Consider the following 14,883-nt stretch of genomic DNA (forward strand, 5'->3'; position numbering starts at 1 on the left):
GGTCCATAAGTCTCCGCGGGCGAGCATAAATTTGCTCACTGCCCTTGCAGGAGGGGGGTGGCACGCCCAGCCGGGCCTTCACAACCGCGTGGTCTGACCATGGCACCAACTCTACTTTATCTACTTTATCTACTTTACTTGGAAAGGGAGACTGGCAGCCAGCAATCTGTCCAGTCTCCCACTATTACTAGTAAAAAAAAATAGGGGGAAAGGAAGGGCCATCCTCCCTCTACTTCCCTTGTGAAGGAAAATCCCTAGCCCTCCCTTTCTGTGCACTTTTATGCACAATGCAAGGACAGACTGGTGGTTGGTGGGTTTAAACAGGGAGTCATGTCCTGGCATGGTATCCTGCAGCAGATTAGGGAGGAGGAGTAGCCCAAATTAGGATCTGGGAGAGTCAGGCTTCAATCTCCACTCTGCCGTGGAAGCTCATTGGGTGCCTTTGGGCCAGTCACTTACGCTCAGCCTAACCTACATCACAGGGTTGTTGTTAGGATAAAATGGAGTGGAGGAAAAAGATGTAAGTTGCTTTGGGTCCCCATTATGGAGAAAGGTGGGATATTAATTAATAAGAGGGGGGGCAAATAAAAATTTGATTTATTGTCGAAGGCTTTCACGGCCGGAGAACGATGGTTGTTGTGGGTTTTCCGGGCTGTATTGCCGTGGTCTTGGCATTGTAGTTCCTGACGTTTCGCCAGCAGCTGTGGCTGGCATCTTCAGACAGAGATCTCTCAGTGTCACTGAGAGATCTCTGTCTTTTGGTGCTACACCTCTAAAGATGCCAGCCACAGCTGCTGGCGAAACGTCAGGAACTACAATGCAAAGACCACAGCAATACAGCCCGGAAAACCCACAACAACCAAAAGTTTGATTATTGTGTGGAAAGAAGAAGAACGAAGCAGGGAAAGTTGAGGAGATGTGTGCTGCCAACAGGAGGGAAAGAGGAAATACTATGGGAGAAGATACACAAGAAAGTAAAGCACCCCTGCACATCCTTGTGGTTTCCTCACTGTGGGGCTGAGCCCAGCTGGCTGGAGCTGCACAACTGGGCCCAGCTTAGTCTGTCCTAGTGACTGGCATCTCACAATTTGGCCATAGTTTCCTGGGTAGAGGGTGCCGGGGTGGGGGACCTGAGGACAGGGGGCAGATAAAGATAGGTTGGCTTGTGAGTGGGAAGGAAAGAAGGAAGTAGAAAAAGGGGAGAGGCTATTGGAGCTGTCCAGAGGAGGAAAAGAAGGAATAGTGGGGGAGAGGAAAATGAGATGCCCCTTACAAGTGTTTGTGGGTCCCCTGCTTGTCCTCTCATAATCCTTAAAGCACTAAAATATTTAACATGTCAGCAAAAATATCTTTGGCCAAAGGAAAATAATAAGCATAGATTATGGAACATCACACAAAATACAGAATCATTAAGCGAATGGTAGGAAATTATCTTTCTTGCTAACAAGAAAATAAATATCTCATTTCAGGAAGAGTAAAGTAACTAGTGTTTGGATGGGCTTGGGAGGGGGAAGGTTAGAATTTTAAGCAATTCTTTTTCATTATTTTTTCTAGAATCTTCGTTTGTGTTTGTGCCAGTTATGGTTCTCTTTTGTTTCCAAAAATTCATGTTTTTAGAAGCTATCTTCTTTTGCCTCCAGATTCCCACCTGTCTCTTTATATTCATCAGGCTGTCTATTTATTTATTCTAGCTGTGTTCTTTTTTTCCTCTGAGGCAGAGTCCCGACATATCCGATTTTTGCGGGCATTTTTCCCCATTCATGTTCACTACTTTTTTATTATATTTCTTTCTTAAGAGAAGCATAATCCTTTTAGAGTTGATCCTGGAATGCATCACCATTTCAGTCTTTCTAGCTTTCCTAACTTTATGAAGTTCTGAAGCTTCACATTGAATCAACAAGTGAACTGGAATGTTTTTATTACATTTTTATTGTCCAGTAATAAGTCTGTTTCGAGAATAAAGTCACTTGGAATACTGGACAGTCTGCCTTTTTTCACCTTCGGCAGGCCAGGCAACTTGCCCCCTATCATTCAACCCATGACCTAACTATGGTGATCCATGCAATGGTCACCCCCAGATTAGACTACTGTAACTTGCTCTATGCAGGGCTTCCCTTGGGTCTGACCCGGAAGTTGCAGCGGGTCCAGAATGCTGCTGCACGTTTCCTGGCGGGTACACCGTACGGGACACATGTGACTCCAACCTTGCAGCAGCTGCACTGGCTTCCCGTGGAGTTCCGGATCAGGTTCAAGGTTTTGGTCTTAACTTATAAAGCCCTAAACAAACTGGGACCAGCATACCTGAGGGACTGCCTCTCCCCATATGTACCCCAGAGAGTGCTTAGATCAGCAGGAAAACATCTACTGGTGGTCCCTGGCCCTAGGAAGGCTCAACTGGCCTCAACCAGGGCCAGGGCATTTTCAGTCCTGGCCCCAACCTGGTGGAACTCTCTGTCGGAGGATACTTGGGCCCGCCAAGACCTTGTGTCCTTCCAGCGGGCCTGTAAGACAGAGATGTTCCGCCAGGCATTTGGTTGAGGCCAGTACTCAGAGCCACCAATTGGCCTCCCTGCCTGTCTCCTATTAGTGGGGCGCTATATTGATCTGCCCCATGTAGGAACGGTGGCTAATCTCACACCAACTCACGTCCCCACCCCTCTCTTCCCTTGTGGTTGGCAGGGAAGGGTGAAATGAACCTGGGACATAGTGCAGAGTCAGAACATAGTGCAGAGTTTGTTTTTATGCTGTTAAATCTGGCTTTTATCATTATTTAATGTACCATTTTATTAATGTGTTTTTATCTGTATGTTGTAATCCACCCTGAGCCCGTCCACAGGGAGGGCAGACTATAAATTTTAATAAAAATAAAAATAAAAATAAAAAAATGGAGCCAGCAGCATGGAGTCAAGTTGACAGAGGAAGCACCCCTTACCTATCATTTTTAGTTATTTTACACTGGTGCATGGTATAGAAATGTGAATGTAGTTTCTTGCTTTAGTAACATTTCATTCCTACCTGTGGCCCGTTGACCTAGGTTTTACAGTCTAAAGCATTGATTCCTATTATGCTGCCCATAGGCATCACATTCACAGCACCCACCAATGATTTTCAGGACAGCCATTTGTTAGCAGAGATGCATAGTAAGCAGAGAAACATGGAACATGGGACCCTGCATTGCAAAGTGTGTGAGAGAGGGAGAAACAAACTTACGTCAGAGCCTTGTTAAAGCTTTAGAAAAGGAATAAGAGTTCTTTATTGTACAAACTCCATACAATACAGGAAAGATGAGAGATAGTTGTCTAGTCTAAAGATGCCAGTGGATGGGAGAATGGGAGGTCCTGCATCCATGGTGCTAACATGGAGAAGGGGAGAGTGTGACAGAGAGAGAAGGATGAGATGTCACAAAGAAAAGTCTCTGATAATAGCATTATGCACATCAAAGGATAGTGTCAGGGTAGTAAAGAGCAAAGGGTAAACAGATCCCTGGCCTCTCTATCTTTTAAAGTCTTTGTTTTGTCCCCCTCTAAAACCTGAGTAAGGGACAGCATTCCTCCTCTTACACTATTTGCTTCTTCAACAAAGCATCTGTTCTCCCAAAGCAACGACTTAGTTCTGGCTTTTCTCTTCATTACTGGAGTAGAAGATGCTTCAGAAGAACCAAAGAGGCATGCATCATCTTTGTGCAAGGAGGCTCTATTCAGAAACTACTGCCTCCCTCATAGAATATGTGGCTTGCAACCTCCCAACTTTTTCTGTTTGACCATAGCTCCCCATGGCAACCAGTTTGGGCTAGTACCAGCTGTCTGTTCTCAAAATTCCAAAAGTGCTCACAGACTCACTAAGATTAGGGGGCATGAAAATAATTGTTTTGTTCTAGCTCTACAAATGCAATATCTCTTGAAAGTTTAGTCAAGAAGCTCGGCTGCTTGCTAAGAAAGGTTCTTTAGCCCAGCTTCCCCCCGCTTCTCTTGCCAGTAGCTGTTTGAGAGAAGCATGTCTCCAAAATCTCCGCTTGCTCTGACCTTGGAGATAAGATAACGTGTACTGCTGCCAGAGAGAGTGAGCCTCCATGTATAGTCTTGAGCCAATTAACATTCTTGATTAATTTGCACCTTCAAGACTGATGGCTGTTGCCAGGGACTACAGCCTTGGTTTTATTTTTGGTCTTGCACGTAGTCACCTCTTGTGAGTGACATCAGCATCTTGCTGCCTGATTGGTTGTAGGGCTGCACCATGGAGGCACCAAAATGGCATAAAAACCAATTATCCAACATGGACCTGAGAGTCTCTCCTGGAGGACCTTTGTGAGCTTTAGCCTTTGTTGGTGTGTCCTGTGAGGGGACTTTGCTGAGACTCAGACTGGATGGAAGCTCCGGCGACCACCCGTTTGCTCTACTGAAGAACTTAACCATTTTTTTGCCTCTTTAGAAGATTGTGTCTTTTGCCTTTGTGACAGCCTTTGGATTTATTTCTGCTAATCTTGGTATGTATAGTTAGAGCTTACAAAGCTATAGGTATTTTTTGTTTTAGCCTCACATTGAACCTGCCTCTTTGTAAACCCTCGGGCATCACCTACCAGAACGTAAACTTACTACCCAGACTACTTTGCCAAACTATTCTTGCAAGGTTGTCTTTGCTGTGCCTAAGTTCCTTACAAGCAGAGAGTGTGTCCCTTCACTCTTGGGCTTTGGACAACACTAAGGGACTGGTGGTGGCTTTATGGAGGCAACGGCAGGGTTCTGACAGTAGACATCTCCTTGCTTCCCCCTGATATTTTGATATAGTGGCAGCGTTCAGCTTTCATGCAGCTTCCCCCCACTCCCATTCCTTGATAGGGGGCCCTATTGAACAGGTTTAAGATAAAGTGTGCTCCCCTGCAAAAAAACCTCCTAGCGGTGTTTACATCTTGTAAGTGTAATTTACCAGACTGCACATGGTGAGAAAACAATCTGTACTGTTTACCCCAAAGACACCCTGCTGATGTGTGCCCTTTATAGTCACACATACAACTGTCCACTGCCTGAACAATTAGTATGGACCAAGACATTTGCATGGCTTGAAAAACAAATTCAAAATGGAATTGTTTTTATTGACTACAATACATCAATTTAAAGGCTAAAAATGAAATGTGACACTCAAGCATAGAACCCAAAATGTTGAATTCACTGCAACAGAGAAGAGCAAACTCTAGGCACCAGATCCCTTTAAATCTAAGATACAATATATAATTAGATTATGATATATCATGTACTCTGTTTATGCATGTGAAGTTATAGTTTGAGAAACAGGCATTTAAATAAAACAAATGCACAGATGCTTCCAAAGAGATTTCACCATCCCATTTCTGTCCTACAGCCATAATATTGTTGCCTATTTGTTATTATCTCCTAATATATGGTTCCTATATGGAACATTTTTCTTTCATTTCCATATTCCTGAAAAGGCATTTTACTATTTATGTGGTCAAATCACTACTAATATGATTTGATGGCACATAAATAGTAATATGACTTTTTATGCTGTCTCCTGCTTATGGAGAGGAGTTTTTTAAAAGAAACTTTATATTATATCAAATTCTGATAATATTCAGGGCTCCATGATTTTAATATATGGGTGGAAGACTGCTACTGTGATGCTGTTGTCAGCCAAAAACCTTGCTTTCAAATGTGTGTCATAGCATCATGTAGCATAAATCAAAACAGGTGTCAAGCCACCCATATATCTTCTCTCTGACTTTAAATATTTTTATAATCATGGCTGCAATATGAGACATTGGGGACATTTTACAACTAGCGCTGGAATCAGCTCAACATCAGGGGGGGGGATTGTACATTATGCTCCTAGGATAGCAAATAACTCTTTCCTTTTAACATAGATATTCAAGTTTTACTAAAAGCATATTTGCTGCCCCATATTACAATTAGATGTAGGAGAGTCAGTATGTATATATAGCTGGATAATGCCTCATCCAGCATTATCCAGTTACACTGATCATATCAGAGAATGCTAAACACATTCAGCATACTGGTTAGTGAATACTGGATAAAACCAAATATATGCAGTTTTATCCCATAAACACAGCTCCAGCTATTTTAAAGCTGGCTGTGGCTGCTTGCTGCCAAGATGATGATTTTTCCTGCTGCTTTCCTGGGCTTTCTTCCCCTCAGGGGAAGGTGGAGTGAGGCAGGAGGGAGTAATTGATTACGTGACCAATGGCTTGAGGAGGTGTTCTTGTCTGGCCAATCGGGATTCTTTGAGGGAAGAGCCTTTTTCAAATTCTGCATGGAGATAAAAAGCATGCTTGGCTTGGAGCAGACTCAATTTTGAGAGATTTTTGGAGGGACTGAGTGCTCTAGCTTCTGGCTGTTTTCTGCGACTGTTGGATTAACCCACTGCTTGCCGGGATCTACTGAGGACAACCTGGGAGAAAGGACTGCTACTGCCTGCCTGGAGGGCCACACCTGAGACTAGGATTCTTATCCTGGTTTGAGCCTTATAGAGACTCATTTTTTTCTCTTCTGAGGGGTGGGATTGGTCTTCTTGGGTTCAGAAGGGGTAAGGTAAGGGGAAAGGGTAAAAAGTAAAGGTAAAGGTACAAGCACTGAGTCATTAGGGACCCATGAGGGAACACTGCATCATGATGTTTTCTTGGCAAACTTTTTGTTACTGGGTGGTTTGCCATTGCCTTCCCCAGTTATCTACGCTTTACCACCAAGAAACTGGGTACTCATTTTACCAACCTCAGAAGGATGGAAGGCTGAGTCAACCTTGACCCGGCTACCTGGACCTGGCTTCCACCAGGATCGAACTCAGGTTGTGAGCAGAGCTTGGGCTGCGGTACTGTAACTTACCACTGTACCATGGGTCTCCTTGGGGTGGGGGGGAGGGGCAACCTTTTATTTACTAAAGTTAACATTGAATAGTGCTTTTGCTCCTGAGATAAGGGTTCTTAGCTGTTGTTGTGTTTGCAGTTCTTATGGTGGTGGAATTGCTTTTTCCTTCTTAAATAAGAGGGTTTTTCCCTGTTCTTTTCCCCCCTGTTGTTGAGGGAACTACAGGAATTGTATTTTATTTTCTGTTTTTAAAAGTTTCTTGAACTGTTTAGTGACTTGTCACTTTTCTTTGTGGTGGAGAGTTGCTTGTTTTTCTAACAAAATTTTGAGAGTTTTCTTGGTGTGGGGGAGGAATTGTATTTTGCTGCTTCTTGCTTAGTTGTTTACTGCTTTTCTTGTGGAAAAGTGTGTTTGTGTTGTTCTGTACTGCAGTTAGTGGAGTTTGGGGATGCTCTTTTCTCTTGCTGGGTTGTTTTTTCTGAGTAGTAGTAGTTATTTAGCTAAGCTTTTCTGAAGTTTTTTTTTTAAATGTAGGTCAGATATAGGTAGGGATCCTCGGTCCCCTGGTGGGGGCAGGAATCACCCGCTCCCACCCTTTGGCCCCCACCACCACTTATTTGTGCTCTGTGCCAAAGTTCTCAATGAAGCGCACATAGTGGCCAATATCAATGCTGCCACCAAGAGGCAATTAGTGGGGTGGCTAAACAAGTTCATCATCCCAGGGACACAAATGAGTCCAATTTGGCATGTTTGGGGCCCAAATCAGCCTGCTCCAAAGTGCAAGAGCATTCCTCATGGTGGCATGATGACGTCACTCCCAGGAATGATGTTGTTGCAGTGCCCCAGGTGCACACCACAAGGCCTGTTTCCCTGCTGTCCAGGTGACTGGTGGTGGGGTGGGAGCAGAGAGTGAGTGCAAGCAATCCTCCACCCCTAACAGGGGACCCTGCATGTACATGTATTAATACTGGGCCTGTGGAGCAGAGCAAATGTACTGAAGTGAGGAGAGCACAACTTACTTCGGTTTAATCAACACAAGGAGTTGCTGGTTTCTTCAGGTTTCCACATGGTTAGCTTATTTGTATAGCCTGTTCTGACCAAGACCTACATATACTCTCCTTGCTCATACTGAGCTGCCTTGCCTTCAAGAGTCAAACCAGAACCTGTGCATCTAAATCCCATGCTAACCTGTGTAACATTTTGTAGATTTTTTCCTTCTGTTGGAATTATAGAATTCCATATGCACCATACCATCAGAGATGAGGCTGGGAAGCACAGGGTTGCAGAGTCATGAGAAGAGAAGAGGAAGTAAGTTTCTACAAACCTTTATTGGTGGGGGGAGAAATAAATGTGTGCTGTCTTCCGCATCAGCACCACTTATACTCCAAGGCACACTGTCCCCAAGAGTGTACTGCCAAGCCACAAGATACTCCTACTTTGATGAAGTTTGTGCAGTTAATTTGGAGGATACATAAATGCAACAAAGTAAAGTAGTCTTTAATTCCACAGCATTATTTAAGCAGTGCTCCTTGCCTCAATTAAAACTACACTTGTGCAAGGTAAACTCTCCCTACCACCACTATACTGTACAGGGTCACATTTCCATGAGAAGACATACAGCGTACAACAATCAATGATAAAACTCTCTTCCCTACTGTGCAGTCTTAGTGACTGCTTTATAATCAGAATGTTCTCTGAGGGAGCAATCCTAAGCAGGTCTACTCAGAATCCTATTCAAATCTGTTCAGTTTCCCCCATCCTGGGAAAGTATACTGTAAGGTAAGCAATAATAAAAGCTCTCATTTCTATGGCTTCTCAGCTTATTCTGTTCTCCTTGCTACATTCCAATCTGCTTCAGACGAGAACCCTACGAAGAATATTCATTCCTTGCTTGCTCTGAAAGAAGCACTAGGGAGGAAAAGTGGTTAATAAATTGCAAGAGCAAGTAATTTGCTGTAATAAAGTGCAGGGGAATTCCCTCCAAATATGGGGTTTTAGAAATGAGGCCCTCATTTTATTAGGACCCTGCAACTCATCAGTGCCTTTCAACAAGGCTAATATCAGGTCCTGTACAATACTCCTTCTTTTCAGAAATCTGTTTCCTAAGGTCCAGATGATGTTATAAGTGGAATAACATGACTCAAAGTAGTTGTGCCAGATGTGATGTCCCCTGTTACAGCCTCAAATAGGCTGTGAATGAAGAATGCATGCTCCATTAATTTCCATTGGAGTGAAGAATGCATTACCTTTTCTGCCATTCCCTCAGTATTTCTTCAGAAATCATCTCAATACTCCGTTGTTTTGTTTTCTTTTGCTCAGGAAGTCCTATATTACACAGCTTGGTTCAGTATTTGCATTCCTTCTCCCCAGCACTGATGTGCACACTTATAGACACATACTATGTCATCAAGCAAGTTACACAGAATGCCCTAATACATTGGATATTGTGTGGCTGTTTTTCTCTTTCGAGTGATTAAGCGCACAGGTTTTTAGCAAATATGCAGAACAGGTTTCCTACATAAATCTACCTCTGTAATTGCATTTAAAATACTGGAACCACTTTCCTATCCTGTCATCCATTTCTTAGGTGGTGGCCTCCTTCTGTAGTACCATGAGTAAATCAAAATTTACACAACTGCTTTCTCTCGAGACATTCACACAGGGAGAACAGCCTTCTTCCGTGTGGTCTTCCTAATAATATTTTTGGCAGGTTTTTTTTAAAATCTGGAAAGATTGTTCAAAGTGTTTGGAGTTTCTCAGATACTCCTTACAATTTTACCACATGTTTACTCCAGGGAAAGTTCTAGTGAGGCCAAGTTTACTCTTGAGTAAACATAGAATGTGTGCAGGATTGCACTATTCAGCCAATGCAATGCTATGGTGGCTTGTGTGAATGTCTCAATGGCTACACTAACCAGCTAAGCCTACTGCAAACTGCTACTTCAAACTTCATGCAGGAATTGTGTTTGCCATGACTTTAGCAGTGCTTCCCACAGCATACACAAGAGGGTGCAGAACAGACTGTCATTCCTTAAACACTCAAAAGTAAGTGCTAGGAAGGTCTGATTGGCCACAGATCTCTGGCATGTGTCTACTGCATGTTCAAGGACTTGGGCCTGCCGTTTCATATTTGGTGTTTGCTGTGGGAATACACGCTAAAGCTAAGGTAGCATTGTCCTTAATTTCAAATGTTATTCTTTTAATTGACTTGCAACATATACTTAGTGTAATGTGCAGTGAAAAAATATCTGAGTAAATATGCGCTATGTTCTAGTCAATCTACTTTTGTTTTCTCTTAACAGCAACCATACTGTCTAATCCGTTGCTGTGCATATCCTTTTAATTTCCCAATGACTGGTTGATGTTAACATTTACACAAGGTCACTCTCTCTTTCATATGAGGTAGCAGCAGTAGGATCTGTTTTCATGGTCAGCTGCTTCAAAGTGAAAAGAGAAAGTGAGAGAAGAGTCTCTGATCATTAAGGGGGATCGTATGTTATTGCTGTTTCTAACATTAAACATTGCAGGTTGGAATCAAGTTGAGAAACTGCTGTCTTATATGATATAAGTTATTCCAAAAGTATTAGAAATAACCACCAAAAGACATGAAATAACAGCAAACCTTTCTTCTCTCAAATTTATCTGATGAGCATGAAACTTTGGTCCAGTTTCTCAGCTTGAAGGAAAATGGATTTACAATAGACATGGACATTTACACCAGCTCAGGACTTCTATAACATGTTTAATATTACATGCAATGAAACTCTTTGTACAGCAGATCTCTTAAATCAGCTGAGTTGAACAAATGATTCAAGTGGAATGATTCAAGTTGTACCATTAATATATGTTAAAACTCCACAATGGGTTTCACCTTTGGAAGCTTTCACACAACCAAATGTATTCTCAATGGATAAAATGGTTAGATATAAAGAATTATTGGATGATAAAGGGTCTTTAAAAGCAAAAGAATTATTAAAGCAAAACATCCATTTAGATTGGTGGTCAAGAGCACAGATTGAGTCTAGATATCATAAAGGTAAAAAGTTGGGAGGGTTCTACACAGAACAAACCTAATTTGAAAAATTGTTATGTGATTCTGATGAAAAATTGATTAAAAAGATATATGTATTGGGACAATGAAAAAGACTTACCAACAAGACTATGAGTATGGAGTGTAAAGTTTTATCTTGGAATGTAAATGGACTAAACTCACCGAATAAGAGAAAAAATATTTTCCACTGGCTATTAAAACAAAAATGTGACATTGTTTGTTTGCAAGAGACCCATATTAGAAAGCAGGATGTAAAATATTTAAAATCAGGAAAATTGGGCAAAGAATTTGTAGCGGCCTCCAATAAAAAAAAAAGAGGAGTGGTGTTGTACATAAAAGAGGAGCTACAGCCAAAATTTGTAATGAAAGATGTGGAAGCCAGATTTATTGCAGTGGAATGTACTTGGGACTTAAAGAGAGTGTTGGTAGTCGGAGTTTATGCACCTAACGGTGCAAAGGAAAGCTTCTTTGAGGATTTGAGGAAGCAACTAGATGATCTTTCATACGACCAGATAATTCTTGCCGGAGACTTCAATGGAGTGACGAACTTGGAATTAGATAAAAAGACAACAACTGCACAAAAGAAAAGAGGACTATTACCAAAGCTCTTTTTTGACTTGATACAACAGGAGACTTTAGAAGATGTATGGAGAAGAGAATATCCTAAAAGTAGACAATTTACTTTTTATTCTGCAAGGCACTGTACACTATCAAGAATTGATATGATCTGGGCCTCAAAAGACTTAGCGTTATGGACTAAGGAGGTAGAAATAATGCCGATGGTAGGCTCAGATCATAATCCAATCATGTGGAAATTAGGGAAAAGGAGAAAAAGGAAAGCATGGAGAATAAATGAGGACTTGCTACAGGAAGGAGAGAATATGGAGATGTTGAGAAGAGAGACAAAGTTCTTCATACAATACAACGTAAATAAAGAAGTACCAACTGACAAAGTTTGGGACGCTTATAAGGCGGTTATAAGGGGCATACTAATGGACTTAAATGGTAGAGCAAGAAAAAAGAAAGAGGAGAAAAGACAAGAGATTGAGGAGAAAATAAAAGCCAAAGAAATACAGTTAAAAAAGAGACCAGGGAAAAAGAAATTATATCAGGAAATTAAAATACTTCAAGAACAGTTAACAGCAATGAACAATAAGGAATTGGAGTGGAATCTTAAAAGATTGAATCAGAAAGCGTTTGAAGGTGCAAATAAACCTGGGAAGTATTTGGCATGGCAACTGAAGAAGAGAAGGGAAAAGAAAATAATAAATAGAATTTGCGAAGATAATAAAACGTATTTGGAACAGACTACCATTAGTAGAGCCTTTTACAAATTCTACGCTAAGTTGTATAATAAGAAAGAGGTAGATAAAGAGTCAATAGCGTTATATTTGGAGAAAATGAAACTTCCAGTAATTTCGGAAGCTTGGAGAAATAAACTGAACAGTGAAGTAACAGATGAGGAACTAAACAAGGCAATACAATCTGCAAATCTAGGAAAGGCGCCAGGGCCAGATGGACTTACAGCGAAATTTTATAAGGTAATGGCCAATGAACTGGCACCATTCCTAAAAGAGGTGATCAATGGAGTTTTAAAGGACCAGCGGATTCCAGATACCTGGAATGAAGCGAATATATCATTGATCCCCAAAGAGGGCCAAGACTTGACTAATGTGAAAAACTACAGACCTATATCGTTACTTAACAATGATTATAAAATCTTTGCGAAGATACTGGCGGAGAGACTGAAGGGGTGGCTTACGGAAGTCATTGAGGAGGAACAAGCAGGCTTTTTGCCAGACAGACAAATTAGAGACAATTTAAGGACAGTGATTAATGCTATTGAATATTATGACAAGCGTTGTGACAAAGAGGTTGGTTTCTTCTTTGTTGATGCTGAAAAGGCGTTTGATAATTTAAACTGGGACTTTATGTTTGCCACTATGGAAAAGCTACAATTGGGAGAAAGATTCATTAGAGCAATTAAGGAAATTTACAGAGACCAGACTGCAGCAATTGTGGTGAATGATGAAGCGACTAAGAAATTGATTATAAGTAAAGGAACAAGACAAGGTTGCCCGTTGTCTCCACTGCTGTTCATTTTGGTATTGGAGATCCTGATGATACAAATACGACAAGATGAAAAAATTCGAGGAATTAAAATAAAGGACTATTCATATAAGGTCAGAGCATTTGCGGATGACATAATGTTAATTGTAGAAGACCCATTGGAGAACATGCCAAAAGTGATAGATAAGATTAAGGAGTTCGGAGATTTGGCAGGTTTTTATATTAATAAAAAGAAGTCAAAGATACTATGCAAAAATATGACCAAGCAGAAACAACAATTGTTAACGGAAATAACGGATTGTGAAGTAACAAGTAAGGTGAAATATTTGGGAATCGAACTGACTGCTAAGAATATAGACTTATTTAAAAACAACTATGAAAAACTATGGACTCAGATAGAGAGAGATTTGATTAAATGGAACAGACTAAATTTGTCATGGTTGGGAAGGATTGCAGCAGTTAAGATGAATGTGTTACCAAGAGTAATGTTTTTGCTACAGACAATACCAATCATCAGTGACTCTAAGCAATTTGAGAAATGGCAGAGGAAAATATCAGACTTTGTATGGGCAGGCAAGAAGCCTCGAGTGAAAATGAAAGTTTTACAAGATGCAAAGGAAAGAGGCGGAATGCAACTGCCCAATCTAAGACTTTACCATGACGCAATTTGCTTGGTGTGGTTGAAGGAGTGGATGACGCTAAAGAATAAGAAATTACTAGCCCTAGAGGGATATAAAAAAATATTTGGATGGCACGCATACTTATGGCATGATAAAGTAAAGGCGAACTCGATGTTCCTGCATCACTATATACGGAGAAGTTTATATATAATCTGGAAGAAGTATAGAATCTATCTGGAAGAAGGAACCCCTTTGTGGGTAGTTCCATATGAGGTGATAGATCCGAGAGCTGTTGATAATGAGCAACAATGTCTAACTTATAAAGAAATAACTAGAACTGAAGAATCTAAACTCAGAATAAAGACTCAGGAGGAACTATCACCTTATTATGATTGGTTCCAGTATAGACAGATTAGAGATTTATATAACTCGGACTCTGTAAAGGGAGGTATACGAACAGAAAACTCGGAACTAGAGCAGACCCTTCTTAAAGAGGACAAGAAAAGAATATCTAAAGTATACCAAGCACTGCTGAAATGGTATACTGAGGATGAAATAGTTAAAGGACAAATGGTGAAATGGGCCATAAATTTCAACAAAGAAATAACAATGGAGGCATGGGAATACTTGTGGAAGACTACAATGAAGACAACGACATGCACTAGTATTAAAGAGAACATTTACAAAATGATTTACCGTTGGTACATGACACCAAAGAAGATTGCGCTAGGGAATTTGAACACTTCTAATAAATGCTGGAAATGCAGGAAGCATGAGGGCTCCCTCTACCACATGTGGTGGACGTGTGAGGTAGCTAGGCAGTACTGGGGGGAAATAATAAGAGAAATGAGTGAGATTTTACAATTTCAAATTAATAAGAACCCAGAACTCCTGCTACTAAACTTGGGAATGGAGGGAATTCCAGCCCATCATAGGACGTTGATATTTTACATGACGGCAGCAGCTAGACTTTTGTATGCGCAAAAATGGAAAATACAAGAAGTGCCAACCATTGAAGATTGGATCCACAAATTGCTGTATATGGCAGAAATGGACAAAATGACAAGAAAATTGAGAAACCTGGACTCAGGACAGTTTAACACAGACTGGGAGAAGCTGAAACAATATTTGGAGAAGAAATGGGAGGTGGGAGGAGAACTGTGGCAGTTTGAGAACTACTGAAGTACAATAAAATGTAGAGGGGGTGACTTTACCGGGGAGGAGAAGAGGTAAAAGAGAATTTCTAAGCAGTTATGATATTAGATTGATATATATAGAATAATAAATAGAATATTGATAGAAAATAATT

Source organism: Eublepharis macularius, chromosome 7 (assembly GCF_028583425.1).
Source record: "Eublepharis macularius isolate TG4126 chromosome 7, MPM_Emac_v1.0, whole genome shotgun sequence".
Lineage (NCBI taxonomy): Eukaryota > Metazoa > Chordata > Lepidosauria > Squamata > Eublepharidae > Eublepharis > Eublepharis macularius.